General features: G+C 42.1%; 1 protein-coding gene across 2 annotated transcripts in view; it reads left to right on the forward strand.

Annotated features, from left to right (window-relative positions):
• The window catches only part of DGKQ (diacylglycerol kinase theta), a 157586-nt gene that overhangs the window by 16590 nt on the left and 122504 nt on the right, over positions 1-18492 (forward strand). Inside the window, exon 1 of one of the 2 annotated variants that reach the window (XM_075594276.1) lies at positions 8135-8292. The exons of the other annotated variant lie outside the window; for it this stretch is intronic. The gene's annotated coding sequence lies outside the window, so the exon portion shown is untranslated. Of the gene's footprint in view, positions 1-8134; positions 8293-18492 lie in introns of those variants that run through there. 2 annotated transcript variants of the gene reach the window in all.

The raw sequence follows: 18492 nt of genomic DNA on the forward strand, positions 1-18492 counted from the left end.
GAAGGATCTTCACATGGTAGGATAACCCCTCCCAAGACAATATGCCTAGTAATACACACACAGAATATGGGAAACAGTATTTACTGGGAGGTAATAAACAATGACATCAATAGGAACAGCAATAGACATATATGTATACAAGGGTAAAGAAAAAACAAAAGGCGCAAACCACTGACCACAATGCTTAAGTTATTCAACAATAACAATACAATAATGATGCAATGAAAGTCCAATCTGTAGAATCCTGGATTGAGTGGGATCTATAAATGAAAATGATAGCCAAATATGGTGAAGTATGTATGTATTAATGACACACAGCGTAAGCACAGATCATACTTACGAAATCGCAGAGTAAAATGTGCATGTCAGGATAAAAATCCTTGTCGGGAACTGTAATACAGGAACTGTTAGCCGCAGGAATCACTCCAAAAGACGCCATCTGTTTCCAACGTCAGTATATGTGGATCTCCTCAGCTGGAAATCTCGCGATATTTGCGTGATGATGCTCCGCTTTCGCTTCTGAGTAAACAGAAGCTCCTCCGTGGGTGAAATCAGCCACAAATGCCAATACAACTTTACCACTACGCGTTTCGTCTAAAAAGACTTTATCAAGTGGTATATGTAGCTGTCTTTTCTATGTTGCATAGTCAAAACTAAATGTATGCATGTGTAGCCCCCTTTCCCCCTGTGTCAGGGCGACTACTTGTGCTGCTATACCTGTGTGGCAAACAGGAGGCATGATCCTCCGCCAATGGGGTGCCTGGGGTGTATGTATATCTACTAAACAGCGCCTCCACCTGAGAAGGATCTAACACCTCCCAAGAAAATATGCCTAGTAATACACACACAGAATGTGGGAAATAGTATTTACTGGGAGGTAATAAACAATGACATCAATAGGAACAGCAATAGACATATATGTATTCCAACCCGCGAAATATCCCCACAGTACTTGGTTGCACGGGCCCAAGTGTCCATATCCCAATGACCTTTCCCACCCCCAAGTGTGAGACAGCGCTGCCCACTTGAATGTTGGTGCACTTATGCGGATACCTTCCTGGGCGCTGAACAACAGTCAACGGGCAGCCTGCTCCAATGATGCCTTCCGCCTCCGCATGGGGTGGTCTCCAGCAGGAGCGTCCCACCATAGATAGTCTGTAAACGTAGATGGTCTGATCACAGACCACAAGTTACACGTCACCGTGTGGCGTAGACACTGTGTCCCTGATACTGCACAACACAGGAAAAAGGGTCCCTAACTATGTTCTTCCCTATACAGCTGCAGGGGCCTACTGTGAGTCGGGATCTAACTGGGGCCTGCAAGGGAAAGCTGGCCTAGTCCCAGGGCTACTGGTACCTGGCACCCTACCTCCCTCTTCTGTACCCTGCCCTAACTGCCTTAACTGTTATAAATGCAGCAGCCCTATTGGCTGCCTGGCAACATGTGGTCTGCAGCCCCTGAGGCTGCTGGGACTTGTAGTTTTTAGCGGATCTATGGGTGTAATTGCTGCCGCTGGCATTATACTGGCATGCGCCAGGTCTACAAAGATGGCCGCCGCAACTCTAGATACTATCTGTGCATGCGCGAGCCTTGTATGCGTGCGCACAAACAAAACGGCAGAGCACCGGCGACCCGCTCGCCAGCTCCCTGCAGCAACCACACAGCCATCCCCCTCACGCAGCCTGGAGGTAAGAGGTGGACCTGGCTACACATGCAAAACAGTAAAATTCGTTTAGATCGCTGAAAAGATAGGGTAAATTTGCTTTAATAATAATTACAATAGCCCAAAAGATCACAAGACAATCTATTTTCATTTTCCTCTTTGTTTTGTAAAATGTATAAGACCTCTTTACTTCTTTTATAGTCATTTCATTCTAAGATTTTTATTGCTGCATTTATTAAGAGACAACCCCGTTTTTATTTTTGTGCAGTATTCACTTTAATATATGCTTTTGCAGAACTTGAAATATGTCCAAGTTTACAGTGGAACAACTTATGATGTAGTTCAGAAAAAAAACTCAATGTAGTACTAAAATTCATGGTTACTGTCATTTGCTTTTTTTAAGCTAATGACTACATTTTGGTTTATTACCTAAAATTACTAATGACATATTGGTTTTGTTTTCTTCTGGTTACTATTGTGTAATTCAGCCTGTCACGTTAATGCCTTTAAAGCACCAGCTCTTGAAAAAAGTTTTATTGTAGTATTGCTGCTTTAACCCATTCAGTTGTGATAATACAGCAGCCAACGGGTTAACTTGCAGTTTATAAATACACATTTCTCTGTCTCCTGTGAGGTCAGCTGGGTTAACCTTGTTTAATAGGCCAATGCATTAATAGGCCAATAAAACAATGAAAAACAATATGGTTATAATAGTGACTGGTGAAAGTGTACAGATATATACCAGAGATTTTACACCATCTCTAGCTTATCTGCAAAATAAGCCATTACCATTTGGGTAAATTCCTGAGACCGTCCTGGCAAACGGGTTGACAGACCACACTCTATTTCCTTACAGATTAAAAAATATATGATCGTTAAAATGTAATTCACAAGGATAACAAATATAGATTTGTGGCTGGCAAAATTAGGCACGTTAAACAATATCAAATATGACATTTTTTGGTCTGTGTTGCATAGGTCAGATATTTGTTCCCTCAAAGATGTTAAAATTAGCCCCATCAAGACAAATGTGCATTGAATGCAATGGTGAGGTTAGCAATATTCTAGGGATTACAGGGAGAGGGTTATAGGGTATTTTATACTGTCAGATTAATTTTGTGTTTAAAATCATTCTCCAGGGGACGTGCCCTGGATCTTAACCAAGCTAGCTGTGTTGAGCAGAAGATCATTGCAGGGCAACGACCAATCTTAAGGCATCCAGGTGTTTAATCATACAACATACAGTAAAAATACAAATAACAAAAGCTGATGCGATAAAGTGCATCCCGGTTCAAAGAGGCACAAATCTACCTAATATTTGCAAAGAAAACAAAAGACTAATTTTGAGGCCTGGTGGCTGGGGCCATGCGCTGAATCCGGTACACAGAGGCCCTGTCACAATATCAGCGTTAAAAAACCTGCAAAATAAAATATTCCAATTAATTTGGAAGGGCAAAAAAACTAGGATGGCAAGGTCAGTAATGCTGGCCTCTAGAGGAAGAAGGGGTATATGGGGGTCCCGGATATATTAAAATATTATCAAGCAGCCTAGTTACGGCAGGTTGTGGTTTGGAACACTGACCCCAGGGGTTTTTTTTGCTGGCTGGGTATCAAATCCCAGTATTCGAGGGATACCTCACTAGCAATGGCTCTATGATCACCCGGAAGTCAGGAGGCTGATATCAAAATGTTCAAATTGGGCCCGATGAGATGCAAATGGATTATCTGGAGCAAAAGAAAAAAAACAAACTCACCTCTCCTTTATCTCAACTCAACCCTGTCTTTAATAACCCGGACTTTCCCCCGGGCTGTGAGCCATAGCAATTTGATCAGTTCCAAAGTAAAAACATTAGAACAATAGCAGACCTCCTGAACAAAGGGAAGCTCTTTAGCTTCCAAGAACTCCGTAGTAAATATGAGGCTCCAGATATCCTCCACTTATTCAAATATCTTCAATTAAGACATTTCCTACATAAAAAAAAAAAATCCTGAAATCTAGCCTTTCCTGAAATTTCAAGTTTTGACTCATACTGTCAAAGGGGAATCTATTAGAAGGGACTGATTACAAGAATATACCTTGGGATAGAGGCATCAATAGATACCCCAGATCATAACTATATGCTCAAATGGGCCGAAGATTTAAGCATAACTATTGATAGAGATGACTTGGAGGACATCTGGGAGTACGCAGCCAAAACCTCAATCTGCACCACGACAAAAGAAAATATATATAAAATACTATTCCACTGGTATCTAATACCAGATAGGCTGAGGCAGATCTATCCGGAGATCGCTGATTTGTATTGGAGGGGTTGTGGACAGAACGGGATATGGCTCACATATGGTGGACCTGCCCCACTATACAAATTTTTTTGCTTGTGGTTCAAGAGATAAATAGGGACACAAAAGTAAGGGCAATACTACCGTTTGGGCCGGGTGGTCGACTGGGTAGATAAGGGTTACTATCCTTGTCTCCCCCCCCCCTCCCCCTGCTTACCCTCCTCCCCCCCCTCCTTCCCTGTTGGTTTTTACTTAATTTTTTTTGTTGTTGTTACCCCAAGTACAACTGTTATTAAAAATCTAGGTAATACTCTGCATTAGTCGAAATAGATGATTGTTAGACTCATGGCTATGTCTCACTCGGTAATTGGAACTTTTTGATTTATATCTAAAATGATGTTGTTCTGTTTTCAATGCATGAATACTGTTAGCTGAATTACTGTACCTGACTGCAGATGTATTTTGTCAATATTCATATGCTAGAAAAATTAATAAAAAAATTTGAAGAAAAAAAAAAATCATTCTCCTAGCCATAAATGTCACAAGCGATTGATGAGTGGGAGGTAAGACACACTCGCAAAAGGTTGGCCTGTCTTTGTCATGGGCGCAGATTTTGAGCATAAAAATCATGCCTTTTGGGTAGCAAAAGTAGAATGCAACATATGAGTGTTATCCATAACACCGGAGTTCTCATATCTTGAAAGTCAAGACCTCTGATGGTAACTAAAATTGTTTATATAGCTTCTCTGTTTCATCATTTTCTGCGACTGTCTGCATCTATATTTTGTATGTTTTGTTGCATACCTTTTCCGTAAACAATTACTATACCATTTTTGGTGCAATAAATGTAAAGATGTGTAGCCCCCTTTCACCGTGTCTAAGGGACTACCTGTGCTGAGTACCTGTTTAACGTACAGAAGGCCTGACCCTCCGCCATTGGGAGCCTGGGGTGACTGCGGTTACTCTCGTTACAGCGCCTCCACCTGAGAGGGATCAGAACGGAGCTGGATAACCCATCACAGGAACCAATATGGCCAGTAAATACACCTAATATATATAGGTGTGTGTGTGTGTGTGTGTATGTATATTATATTATATTTTTTACTAACACACAGTATAACAGTTTAACACAATAATAGGCAATATTATACCCACAACATACGCCATCCCGGTGGAACCCCCCACAGTACTGAGGTGCCCTGGGCACCTAATCGCCCCGGTGTCCACAAGGTCAGGCCCAGCCAAATAGTGTGTGTGGAGTAGCACTACCCAGTGTATGGCCTTTGGTGCACTTGCAGATACCTTCCTGGTGTTGGCCAAACCAGGCCAAACTGTAAAGTAGATCCGTCGGACTGCAGATTGAGCCCACGACGTGGTCTATCAGATCCTTCCACAAAGGCGTCCGCCTCTGAGGGAGTTCCCATTGGAGTGTCCCTTTAAATGTCTATGGTTGCCTGTGGTCTGGTCCCAGACTGCAGGCCACACACACCGCGTGGTGTCCATCACTGATGCTCTAATACTGAACTAATGTATTAATGGGAGTGTCCCTATCTGGGGGCCTTCCCTACAGTACACAATCTATTGGTGGTCGGCGTCTAGCTGCGACATGAGGGGGTATCTGGCCTAGTCAAGAGGAGCACCTCTCCCTGGACCTTACTTCACCCCTTGCTGTCGTGCTTCCAACTGGCGTGCTCTCCTCAGCGCGCCAAATTAATCTCTTACCTCCTCCCTGCTTCTAGGAGCTTTATAGGTCATGCTGCAGCACGTCTAGCAGCCCCTGAGGCTGCTTGGACTCGTAGAGCCTGGCTAATGGCCGCCGCACTATTGAAGCACTGCGCATGCACAACACCCAAGATGGTGTCCCCCGCTGTCGGGTGCGTCGCAGAGCTCCGACGACTCGGTCGCCTGCCTGCAGGCTCTACCTAGCGTTCTCTGCAGCACCTACTCCACCCGCAGTCCCGGCAGCTCAGCAGTAGCCTCCCACTTAGCCCGCATCGGAGTTAAGGGGACTCTGCTACAGATGTAATAAGTATTGTCGTTGGTGTCTAATTGAATCTCGTGCCTTTTTTAAGAGATTAACAGCTTTTTCAGACACATTTTGCTACATTGGGTTTTTTGTGTGTGTAAACTCCTGGGAGTGATACCGTAAATTATTCTTGGTGGTGGCAGCATCATTTAGGTGTAGTGTGATGGTTTTTGGGGAGATATTGCTCATTTTTAGTCCCCTACGGAGAAGTGTCATCTGGATAGCTGGATGTTTTAACCCCTTTCACATAAGTCACATACACGGGTATGGCATTCGTGACACAGCCCTTTAAAAGTTATGTAACCATTGCTTATTTTTGAAAGGTGTAATTTAAAGCAGCAAAACAATTTGAGTAAGGTAGGGGGAAAAAAAAGTTTTAGTTTCCATGTTAAATAATTCTACTCTTTTTCACATGCTGAGTTTGCATTTGCAGAAAATGTACTCGTCGGGGAAATAAAATGTCTGCTGCCATTGACACGCATAGACACAGAGGTTGCCATGGTAACAACTGGTGCAGTGAAATAACAAACAGATAAAAATTAGTCATTTAAAAAAAAAAAATGAAAAGCACAAGATAGACCAGCAGTTTATGATTTAATTCTTGATTTTCGGTGGAATTGCTGCTTTAAATTGAAAGCTTTTCTGCTTATTTAAATAATAATAAAAATAACATTTCAATAATACAACTGTTCATATTACTAGCGGCAACAAGTCAGCCTTACTATAGCTCTTACCTCTGGATTGTTATAGAACGGGTGTGCAAACTAATTAGTCTGCGCCCCCCCCCCCCCCCTGCCTGCTCTCCACCACTGCTTCCGTCCCCCTGACTGCTCCTCTCTTACCTTTTTGTCCGGCGTCTTCTGACATAACGTCATGGGACGTCACGTTGCCATAGCGACACGTCGCCAGAAGCCACCGGAGACCAGGTAAGTGAAGTACAGAGGCCTCGTGCGTGCACCACCGGCATTTACTTTAAATGTTTTGGGGAGGAGCGCAGGGCCTCCAAGTGCTGTTTCCCCCCCCCCCCCCCCCCAAAAAAATAAAATCTTACCCCTGTTATAGGAGAGGGTTCTCCTTGGCGCTAGTCCTCAGTAACAAATGCAGTGTGCAATATGCGAAGAGAAAATATAATGGAAACAGTGTATAATATCAAACAGTGTAAATGTTGTACTTCAATACAATTGAATAGTATGTACAGGTGCAGTCCACTCACACAGTGCATTTAGAGAAATTATAACAGCAGTGGTCTATTATATTTGATCCGCAGCACCCATAGAGAACTGTGGGGGAATTAGTCTAGCTACTATATGTAACGCACTTTTCCCCCACCCCCGGGAGATATAGCGGCTACGGTGTATGGTGCGTTACCTGCGGCTCACAGGAGGCCTGAACCTCCGCTGCTGGGAGCCTGGTGTGTGCCTAATCCACCTGCGCGGGATCCTAACAATGTGGGATAACCCTGTGCAGGACAATATAATAAACACACACCAGTAGAATATAACAGGTTTTACTGAACAGGATATTATGCACCAATACCCTGATGTCCTTTTACCCAATGTCAAGGCCCACCCAAAAGTGTGTATGGTAGCGCTACCCGTGAACCGTTGGTGCACTTTAGTTGAGGTACCTGCCAGGTACTGTAATAATACCCAGTGCGGCCGATTTAACAGGGACCCTGGAGACCCAGCACCGTCGCAGTCAGCGAAGCCTCTGCCTCTGCGTGGGGTGGGTTCCAGCAGGATGGTCCCACCAATAAAATAGTCTTTAATCATGTATGCCTGTATCGGGTCCCAGACTGCAGGCTTTGCTTCACAACGTGGCGTCTTCACTGGCACTATAAACTAACTATATACAGCTACTGGGGAAATATCCCTAGCTAGGGGTTTCCCTGAAGCAGCCACAATCTAATTAGGTGATTGGGAACTATCTTGGACCTAAGGGGGTTAATATGACGCAGTCTGGGTGCCACTGACACCCAGAACTTATGTTCCTTGTCTCAGTCCTGGCTCCAACTGAACTAACTGTCAGCTTGCACTTCAAGCGCTCCCAAAGTTCCAATCTCCCCTCAGGAACAGCCCTATTGGCTGTAATGTGTCACATGACCTCAGCTCCTGGGGCATTCTGGGGAGTGTAGTTCATACATAACAACATAATGAGGAGGAAGGGGGGGGGGGCAGATTGAAATATGGCTACATATATATCCCCTTTGGTAAATGCAGTGCATATAAACATAAACCAAATTACATAAGAACTCACTTCAATGTTTGCATCTTGTTGGGGATTATTACTCCTTGGAAATGGTGGAATGCACGATTTAATAAGGTATGTTCATCATTTACATATGTAACACCCCTATCTCCGACCAGAGAGATAGGTGGGTACAGTGAAAAGTAGAGGGAATTAAACAGTTTCACGTTAAACAGGTTTGGGACCTGAATAAAGGGTGTAAGAGCTTAGCGGTTTACCTGGTTGCATCAACAGGACAGGTTTTCTTCAGGCGCATCTCAGGGTAGCTGGATTCATGCAGGCTTGTATAAGGAGTAAGTTGGAATAATTGTTCAGGGCGCCAGGAACTTTTCAACTGGGTTTATTAACTTGGAACACATCTCCATATGCATTCACACATTCATGAAGAGGCACACATAATGGCTCATCTCTATAAAGAGCCAATTGCCCTGCTCAACACAATCCCACTATCCTTTAGTCTGGAATCGTTGGCAGGTCACTCAGGCCTCTTCCAAGTCCTGTGATAAAGACTACTCCCTCAGTGAGTTTAATGGCCTTGGTTCCTGTTTCTTGGGAACGCCTAATACAGTACTGGGATACTGTCCCTATGCTAAACTCAATACAAGATGTCCTAATGGCCAGCCAGGATAGCTGAGACCTCCCTCGGACACCCTGGATATTAATGTGCTTCTCTTTATGGTCTGGCTACAAAATGGTGGCTCCCCACCTTTTATACTCTGGGGCGTGGCCAACAATCTACCCCAGTAACTGAGCAGATTAGAATGGGCAATATCATTACACCATATCATGTGACATAACTGACAGTTTCTAGAGCTAACTCTAACCTTTTAAAGAGAAACATATTAAATACTAAAAGGCAATAATGCCAGGCCCTGCAAGGGATTAACCCGACACTGCCTTCAGGGACTAGTACAGACTAGAGATTTCTAGCTCATGGGCATTAAGTGGTACACCCAACAACAACAACAACAACAAGTAAATAAACCACACTTACTGCATTACTGATTGGTTAAAATTCCGGGCATTATCCAATCAGAGAGCAGGGATTTCAGTAATGCCCGGAATTTTACTGCTTTAGCCTATAATCTTTCATACAACCTATCATTTCTACCAGCAACCTGCATAGGAGTACTGTGCACCCATGCAGAGGCAGAACTAGTGAAAGGGTGCCCAATTGCAAGAATAATTTTAGGCCCCATGGAGGCAGCTCGGATCCTGGAAATTCTGCTACCTCTTGCTTTGAAGCTCTGGTACCCATGGCAGATATTATCATGAGTCAGAACAGTACTGCTCTTAACAGGAAAGGCCACAATAAACAGGAATGTGGTAGAACAAACAAAGACAGTGCTGTGTGATTAGAGTTGCCAGGGCAATCAAGGTAAGCGGACATTTTCCTTTAGTCCTAATTTAGTTGCCACTTTTTCACAGGATTTTTTTTCTTTTTAGTCCTGTTTGCCTTTTCAGGAAATGGAACAGAACAACGTGTCCTGCCAAGCAGGATTAATCTAAGTTAAGACCTTTTTAAATCTCAAGGAAGAAAGCCTTAATTGTGGTAACACTTTCCATTTGTACTTCTGTGTGTGCAATGTATGTACACGTATGCAAATACCACAATATTTTTGTTAAGAAAAAAAGGTGCCTGAATTGTAAACAAGGAAAATATTTCATATCCAAACTACATTTAATAAGCCATTTTTGAAGCGGCAATCCTCCTATTCATTTTGTATTCCTTCTTCCAGAGCTGAACTGTGCTATTTGTATCTGTTGGGAACCCTGCTCCTGATACATTTCTGTTTTTATTTTCCAGTTGTTCTGGTCCCCTAACTCTCACTATTTTTCTCATTGAACATAACAGGGATGGAAAAATCCCGGGCACCTAAAATGTTCCCCCCTGGCGGGCGACAATGCTGTTTCCAGTGATGACTGACTTGTCAATCACCCCTGTGACCAGCAACAGCGCACCCCAGTGATAAGAGATTTTTTGTAAAACTTTGCACTCCCCTTTTACTGAAGAGCTTTGCAATAAGAACGGCCTGGACTGTTTTTTAATCTGGGTTTTTGAGCTGCACTGTATGAATTCTAATTCTGTTTCACATTTCATGGCACTAATTATCACCTCGAGCACAGTTTGATTAGTTCGTTTTGGTATACGTTTGGCACACTGGTTTGTAACACCCTTTATATTTACGGAAGATATTGTCAATCTACTCATATTTTTTTTAAATGTCACTACTTTTCAAACTTGACTAGTTTGGAGATGTAGAGTCTGTGAATTTCATATTTCAGCCTCATACCTTCAGTGGCTTTTTTTTTTTGCGCAAGGTGGCATCTGTATGTCTTCCATGATAAATATTACTATTCATGTTAATTCACAGCATTGGAAAGTTGGGGCTGTCATAATACACGACTGGCCGTGTATTTGAAGAAATTCCTTTTTGCTGTACTATTTTTGTTAAAATAATTTGAATAGGTCTGTATTTGGAACTTATTTTTGATTCATTTATTAATATCTAGGAATGAACTGAATTTAGAACTAATTAAGACACATTGCTTGTTTAACAACTTAACATGATCAGACTGAAGCCGCCAACATCCATGCAACACCACAACGTGCAGAGATGGGGAAAGGGAGATCTCAGTGACAGCACTTATGTCACAACCACTATCCAGGCACAGTGCAGAATGGATTGACTGCAGGTTTGGACCACCCAGCCTCCACTGAGAAATCATCCTAGACGGCATCAGGCAGCGTATAGGTCACCAGCACTGGCCGGTGAGGGATTCCTCTACTGCTTCAAAGAGATGCTGAGTCCAGTGTAGGACTGAAGCATACAGACCGCTTGTACAGATGGGTTTTGCTTAAAGATGCCAGTTGTTGTGTTTTTTTTTCTCTTGACATATCCAGGTTCACATTGAGGTGAGACAGCCCTGTACATAAAGACAGCAGCACAACACCAATAACTTTATCCATTCTGTTTTGTGGAACATATCTTCTTCTTTTATTGGACATTAAGGACATACCCATACATTACAACCACCAAGCGCACTATATACTACAATATATACTTCTTTGTATTTAACTTATGTACCTGCCTTTGTGCTATTCGGATGATGACAGAAGAGATGGCATCCCAATGCTACATAGTTTCTATGTCGTTAGACATGCTCTTCTGTAGCTCTTGAGAAAGCCACAGGAAATGTAACTTTGTACCAGTAAACTGGTACCCAGAGTGTTGCAATCAGTGATGCAGAATTAATGGTTGTTTCAATGGTGGCATGCCGTTCGGGTCCTGAGGCAGCAAAGCAGCCCCAAACCATCACACTCCTACCACCATGCTTGACGGTTGGAATTAGGTTATTCTGTTCAAATGCAGTGTTTGGTTTGCACAAACACAAAGTTTCTCATTGAGGCCAAAAATGTCTTCCTTTTGACTCGTCTGTCCAGAGAACATTGTTACAGAAGTCTTGTGGGTCATCTATGTGCTCTTTGGTTAACTTCAGAAGATAGCAATATTCTTTTTAGAGAGCAATGATTTCCTCCTGGCTATCCTTTCATGAACACAATTTTTTTTCCCCCTGGATGTTCATGACTTGACTATCATATTTACTCAAGGCGAGAGTGGCCTTCAGATCCTTGGATGTTACTCTGGGGTTCTTTGTGACTACCTGCATGATTTGTCAGGTTGTTGTTGTTAAAGAGATTTTGGTAGGATGGCCTGGGTAGAGTGACTGTGGTCCTGAACTTTCTCCATTTGTCTGACAGTAGATTGGTCCAGCCCCAAATCCTTAGAAATGCTTTTGTAAACCTTTGTAGACTGATTAGCATCAATAACTGCTTTTCTGAGGTCCTCAGAGATTTCTTTTGATCTAGGCACGATGTGTTTCCACATACCTGTATGGTTAAGGCCAAACTCATAAAGTTTCTGATCTTTAAATAGGGTGAGGCCTCCCAAACTAACACTTGAAGATCTACCTCATTATTTAAACACCCGATTGTAATTATCCCCTTTATTTAGCGGATAAAACCAGGGTTTCATTTACTTTTTCACATGCCCTGACTCGTAATTGCTCATTGTTTGTCTAATTCATACATCATTTTGTTTCAAAAGGTAGTGAATTGATTAATATAAACCCTATTGGATATTTAAGAAAAGTCTAGTTTTGATTCAAGAAGGTTATCAAGGAAAAACCTATGACGTGTGTATATTAGTTCGCCGACCCCAGTGATATGGTTAAAAGGTTTGGCTTGGGAGTGACAAAATAGAGCATATACATTTCACCCATTTTCAATTCTAAAAAAATTCTTCTTTCCTTGCTCATAAATATTATAGCTTTATGGGGCAATTCAACAGCTGTTCTGCTTGTTTACAAGCTCATTCATGTATGTTGTAGTGTCTAGTGACTCACGCCGGAATATAAAAATAAAATTTTGCTGAAATTTTGCTTGGGCTGCTGATTGTCATGATTCACTGGGAGAGAATTAATGCAAAGAAATAACCTACGTCAGGTTCTTTATTAGTCCAAACTGTTGCCCTGTAATGCTAGCATTCATGAATGTAAATATAAAAATTACTGTCTAGCATTTGATGACACAATTTTACTCATGATGTAAAGACAGTGATGGAACTTGCGACACACTTTAAGGCGCGTTTGATTCTGTGTAACAGTAGTCATTGTTTGTCATCATAAAGCAAGAATAGAATTGAGCAAGACCTATGACATCTTTGCAGATGTAGCCCTAGGTCTACTAAGCAGTTATTAATTAAAAGAAAGTAACCTTGTTAAACAAAACAGGAACAGGCATTATTTCTCCTGGTTTAACTCCATATTGAGTAAGGTAATTAAATGCAAAAATAACTACTGGGAAATAATTCATATGAATAGTGTTTACTGGAGGAATTTCGTCATAGTGTACATCTGTGTCGCCCCAAAGGCAGGTGCCTGATGGGGCTCCTCTGGAGCTGCTCCCTTCTGCACAGGACCAGTGTGCTAATGGTTAACATTTGCTTGTACATTGTGGAACGTCAACCCCACTGTCATGGTAGACCAGGCAGTTTACACCTTTTTACCAGGATCATTCATTGAGCAAAACAAGATAATGAAATAAATTGTAATTTATTCGGCATAAATTCGCATACAAATAATGAAACCCCAAAATAAAGACGAAAAGGTGCAGGGAACTCTAAATAAGAGTTTTACCCTGACCGGAACTTAGCCCGGAATCTGCTGGTTCCCAAATCGGCGTGAAGTTCCACACGCCACCGCTCCCTTCTCTCCTGAGAATTTGGACTCTTTTGACCGCAAGCTACCACCGATCCTTTGGACCAGATATCGGCATTAAATCCCTGCCGCAACCGCTACGTTATATTTTGTGAACTTGGGCGCTGAAAACGGGCAGACTTTTCAGGCTTGAAATCGAAGCCGGTTGCTCTGCTATTCACGCAAGAGCATCTTTGAAAAGCCCGCCCGCACTACTTCTGCTTGAAATCTCAAACCTGATTTGCTCAGACGTTTCTTATTGTATTTGAAGTTTCATTCATGAAACGTAGCAGCCAATCATCGCGTGGGAACTTTCTCAGTAACCAATCGGAACCAAGCTAGTCTGAAAAGCCGGGTCAGCGGGAAATCTGAAATTGCCAAGGGACATGCACAAGTTTGCCACCTCTGTCCCAGGCTATCTCATGCCACACACTGGGTCAGGCTCCACTAAGTCTGGCAGAACAAATCGCAGCCTGGACGACTGCCATTGTGTCCTGGACTTGGGTGCTTGAGCTCTTCCTTGCTACCCAAATGGCTTTCACACCACCTGTATCCTCTGGCTACTTTGAACTCCGATATCCAGCAGACTTACTGGCACCTATGGGTTAGCACTGGCAGCCTGTCTGAACATTACAGTACACAACAGTACATTTCAATATATTAATAAAATAGACATGAATACAGCCCTAAGCCCTGGACATGGGGACTAGAACACTTTTATTTATATCCGCCTGTATTCCCAACACACTGTCTATTGGACTTAGACTGGATTCTTAGAGTCCCCTCTCAACCTTATCTACGGTTGGACCGCCCATGAACCCAATACAGGTTCTGGGCATTAACTGTGGTATCCCCCTTAACCTAGGTACCCCTTTAGTTACAGAGACCCTTTTCATCCCTTTGCCCCATTTACCTTTCTGGGCTATGCTGAAGCAGGGAACCCTAGCAGTGAGTCACGCAAACGTTTTCAAGGAGAGATATTGCAGGGGCAATGTGCATACATGTATCTCTGAATCGGGCATGATTTCCAGGTACATTTTTAGGGGAACAGACAACACAGACCCCAACTACGTAGGCACATTCTGACAACAATTCCTCTGCAAAAAAAAAAAACTTTAACTCATGCTCTAGCTATCCCTGCTCACTGACATGCCCGGAAAGATAAAAACACCTAAAAACACTTTATTTATGCAAAGTACATGTAAAGCATACATTGTTACTGGGCTCCAGAGCTAACTCTTTTGAACCCTTATACTCTGATCAGGGGCAACCAAAAATGGGTTTAACCTTTTATTTAGAACCTGGTTACCCCCTCACCGTCACACTCACCCACTTGAATGTAAATGAGCCAAGAGGACAAAGAACTTTGTATTCGCAGCTGCATTCAATCTGAACCCCTTCAGTGTACATCTGTGTCGCTCCAAAGGCTGCAGCCACGCTGCCGCTGAGCATGCTCATTCTTGAGAGCGGTGATGTCACCAACACTAAGCATGAGCGCAGGCTTTCCTGCATAATTTTGCAAGCGCGAGCGGGGGGCTTGGATTGGGGCTATTTCTGTGTGTAATGTGTGGGTGTGTGCGCGCCATTTGAGGGTGGCCGTGCAGATTCACATTTACTGAAGTAAATGCGCCAAAGGGACACAGCCAAAGGGTGTGAGCTGTTTGCTGCCGTTCACTGATGTTTGGTGATGTTAAAGCTTCTCTATTTCAATCTGAAACTCACCAGCCCTTTATCCCTTGTACGCAATTTTCCAACTGTATCTGTACATGAAATGTCTGTGAATTGACGGTGTAACCTCTGCTCTTTTAATGTAGCCATGTATTGTTATAACTCTATGCCCAGGACATACTTGAAAACGAGGTAACTCTCAATGTATTACTTCCTGGTAAAACATTTTTATAAATAAAAATAGCATGTATGTGTATCAGCATGTCTATATGCAAAAACACTGCCATGTTAACTGAACTATTTCAGAAAGCCCTAGTTCTCAGTATCTTCTTTGCCTATTTACAGCTATATACAGGGTTATTCATTAAACTACGATAGTGCAGATTAGGACACTATTGCAATTAAAAAGGAGTTTTAGTGCGATCGTGTCCAATCGAAATTATTGTAGTTTGAATAACCCCACAGAAGGAAGGGAGAAACTGGTGAAAGTGAAACCACCCCCCTTCTTCTGGATGTCCAAATGCCCAGTGGCGACCAGATTTCATTGCATTTGGTAGTGGCACTATATTCTGCATAATATTAACATGTTGGATTATGATATTAGAAAACCTGTAGTAATATTCATTATTCAAGAGAAATATTACGCTACAAATGTCTCTTCAGATAATATCTGAACAGTAATCTCCTTTCTAAATTGATTGCAGCGACCTAGCTGATCACATTCATTATCTTTTTGATGTACTCCTGTTACGGTTTTATATATCATTCCAGTAAGTAAAAATATCACTTGTGAGCACATTCACATGTATCTCTTGGTACGGTAAGGATAATCTCGCCAGGTTTGTGGCAAAAATGTCAGCATTTAAAGAGCAAGTGGTGAGAACTTGGCGGGCCAAGTCAAATTCGCCAGACGAGTGGCGAGAAGCGTGATTTCGCCATTGCAAAAACATGCACGATTCCAGTAGCTCCGATGCGCATGTACGCGCCAATCGGAGGTACTATATGGCGCGTTCGGGTGAAATTTTGCCCGCCACCAAAAGTTGGCTGTATTGTAGCCAGATACCGCGCGCCTCAGAATGGCGGGTTTCACGCCAAGTGAAACTCGCCTACGTAACAATTTAATGCACACCGCGCTACCGGAGTACCCTGCATAGGAAACAATTAAATGCCAATCCTGTGGCGGATTTAAGCCTTTCCTGGACGTACCTCTCTGCATAAGCCCCACAATGTTTTCACTGCAGCTAGGGATTCTATACCAACCCAGTTATACTTGTCACAAGTGTTCTTTTTAATATTGTGTTAGTGGCTTTGACACCTGACATGGATGATTGTTAATTTGGGAAGTTATTTTGATTACAGTCTCTAACTGAACATTTGATTTAATTACATCAAAGTAGGTAGATGCCTGAATAGAAACTAAGTATCTTGATCGTAACTTCTTTCTAATCTGTTGCTTACAATAAACCAAGAGGCTTTTATTTCATTGCTATTGTGTAAGATTTCTCTTTACTTGGCTGCCTACAGTACTTGGTGCTTTGCTATTTTTGTTTTAAACGTTAATTATCCTCTTAACACTTAAGGGAGTCTTTTTGTACATTGAATGAAAAGCAGCAGTCCTTCCACAAAAGGTTTTCAGGACAAAAGAAAGCAAAACACATCTATAAATATTCAACACATTGTTTTCAATTTTTACTTTTATTCACACGGAGCCATTATGGAGCAAAACCACGTCTTCTAGGGAAGTTTAGCATTCTATACTGTCAATTGTTTAGAAATCTTGTTCGTAAGGAATATGCCGAAATGAACAGAATTTCTATATAATGAACACATGCTGTACTGTATATTGTTCTGCAGCAAACTAATTTGGGGGGTCGTGGGCAGCTAGGATTGTTTTTATTAAAGGAACGAAGAAAAAACCTCTGAGATATTAAAAGCAGGAATACTTTAAACCATTGTCGGTCCAAAAATAGGTATTACACTCATTTTTTTTCCCTCTTTCTTTTTATCAGATTAAATTATATAGGGTTTAAAATATGCACATGTAGTGTACTGACAAGATGAAAACTTGCCTAATAAACGGGTTAGAGGATTTTACACAGACCTGGTTCACAGAGCAACAGAAATGTCCCATTATACTCAATGGAAATCTTTTCATTCAACTGTGACAGTTCTGTGTTAAGGCGCTATCATACAGAGACTTCCACTGACTTTAAATGGTGTTTGTGTGATTGTTCTTATAACCCATTGGGAGTTATTTACAATCTCTACAAGAGGAATTAGCAACTTCTATTTCACGATTGGTATTTAAGATGACATTGGATGGGTAGGCAAGATGTAATTTTCTTCTTTTTATCATTCCTAATTGTGAAATCCTTCAGTAGTTCCTGACATATATTTATGTAAAAACCTTTTTCTCCAGGGTCCACAATAAAACCTGCTTACCGGTTCGTGTAAATATTCACGTCTATATACGTAACAGAGGTGTAGAACTGAAAACTGGCACATGGAAGATTAGAAAATAGAGCATTTATAATGTTGAACGCTGAATCCATATAGAGAAGACTTGCCAAGGTGTGTGTGTGTGTGTGTGTGTGTGTGTGTGTGTGTGTGTGTGTGAACTCACACTAATAAACATGATTTAGCAAGAGAATGATTTGATTGCTCATTTTGATTATCCAAAAAGCTTGCGTAAAGACGCCTTCATACATATTTGAGCCTTACTGCTGCTTTAAAATCTGTATGTAAATTAGTATTGATTTTAGTATTTCATTTTGATTGGTTAATATGCAAGCTGAAACTATAGGTTACTCCCCCTTGTTAGAGAGTGGGTGGATCTTTCCCCAACATCAGCATTTCCGCGAATATGGTGTTTCATCGCAGCAGCGGATATTCGTGGCTATGTCTCAAATACGCATGTTCACTTTTTTTTTCCCCCATCACTGAGACATTTGCACATGAATGTGAATCTCTGCTTATTCGCATTCGGAACAAATGTTTGTTTCGACACTTGTTTTGGGAGGAGTATAGACAGGGGTACAGTTTCAGGTCCAAGTCATTGTCTGCGTCTGAATTCACGGAGTCCCAGATTGGTGGTTGCTGATACTGTTCATGTACCTCAGAGGAAGCCAACCAATAGGTGAAACGCCAAGGACATCGTACTGCAGTATCAGAACTCCATAGACACATAAATAATGGAAAGACGGCGTGCATGCTGACCCGGTGTCGAGCTGATACCAAGAATTGTCCGGTGTGGGTGAGTATGTGCCCTTATGACACTCAATGCTTATTTTTGTCTGGGAATGTGTCATTTGTTTTTCATTTTAGTAAATGATTTCATGCTGTGTACTG

Source organism: Ascaphus truei, chromosome 1 (assembly GCF_040206685.1).
Source record: "Ascaphus truei isolate aAscTru1 chromosome 1, aAscTru1.hap1, whole genome shotgun sequence".
Lineage (NCBI taxonomy): Eukaryota > Metazoa > Chordata > Amphibia > Anura > Ascaphidae > Ascaphus > Ascaphus truei.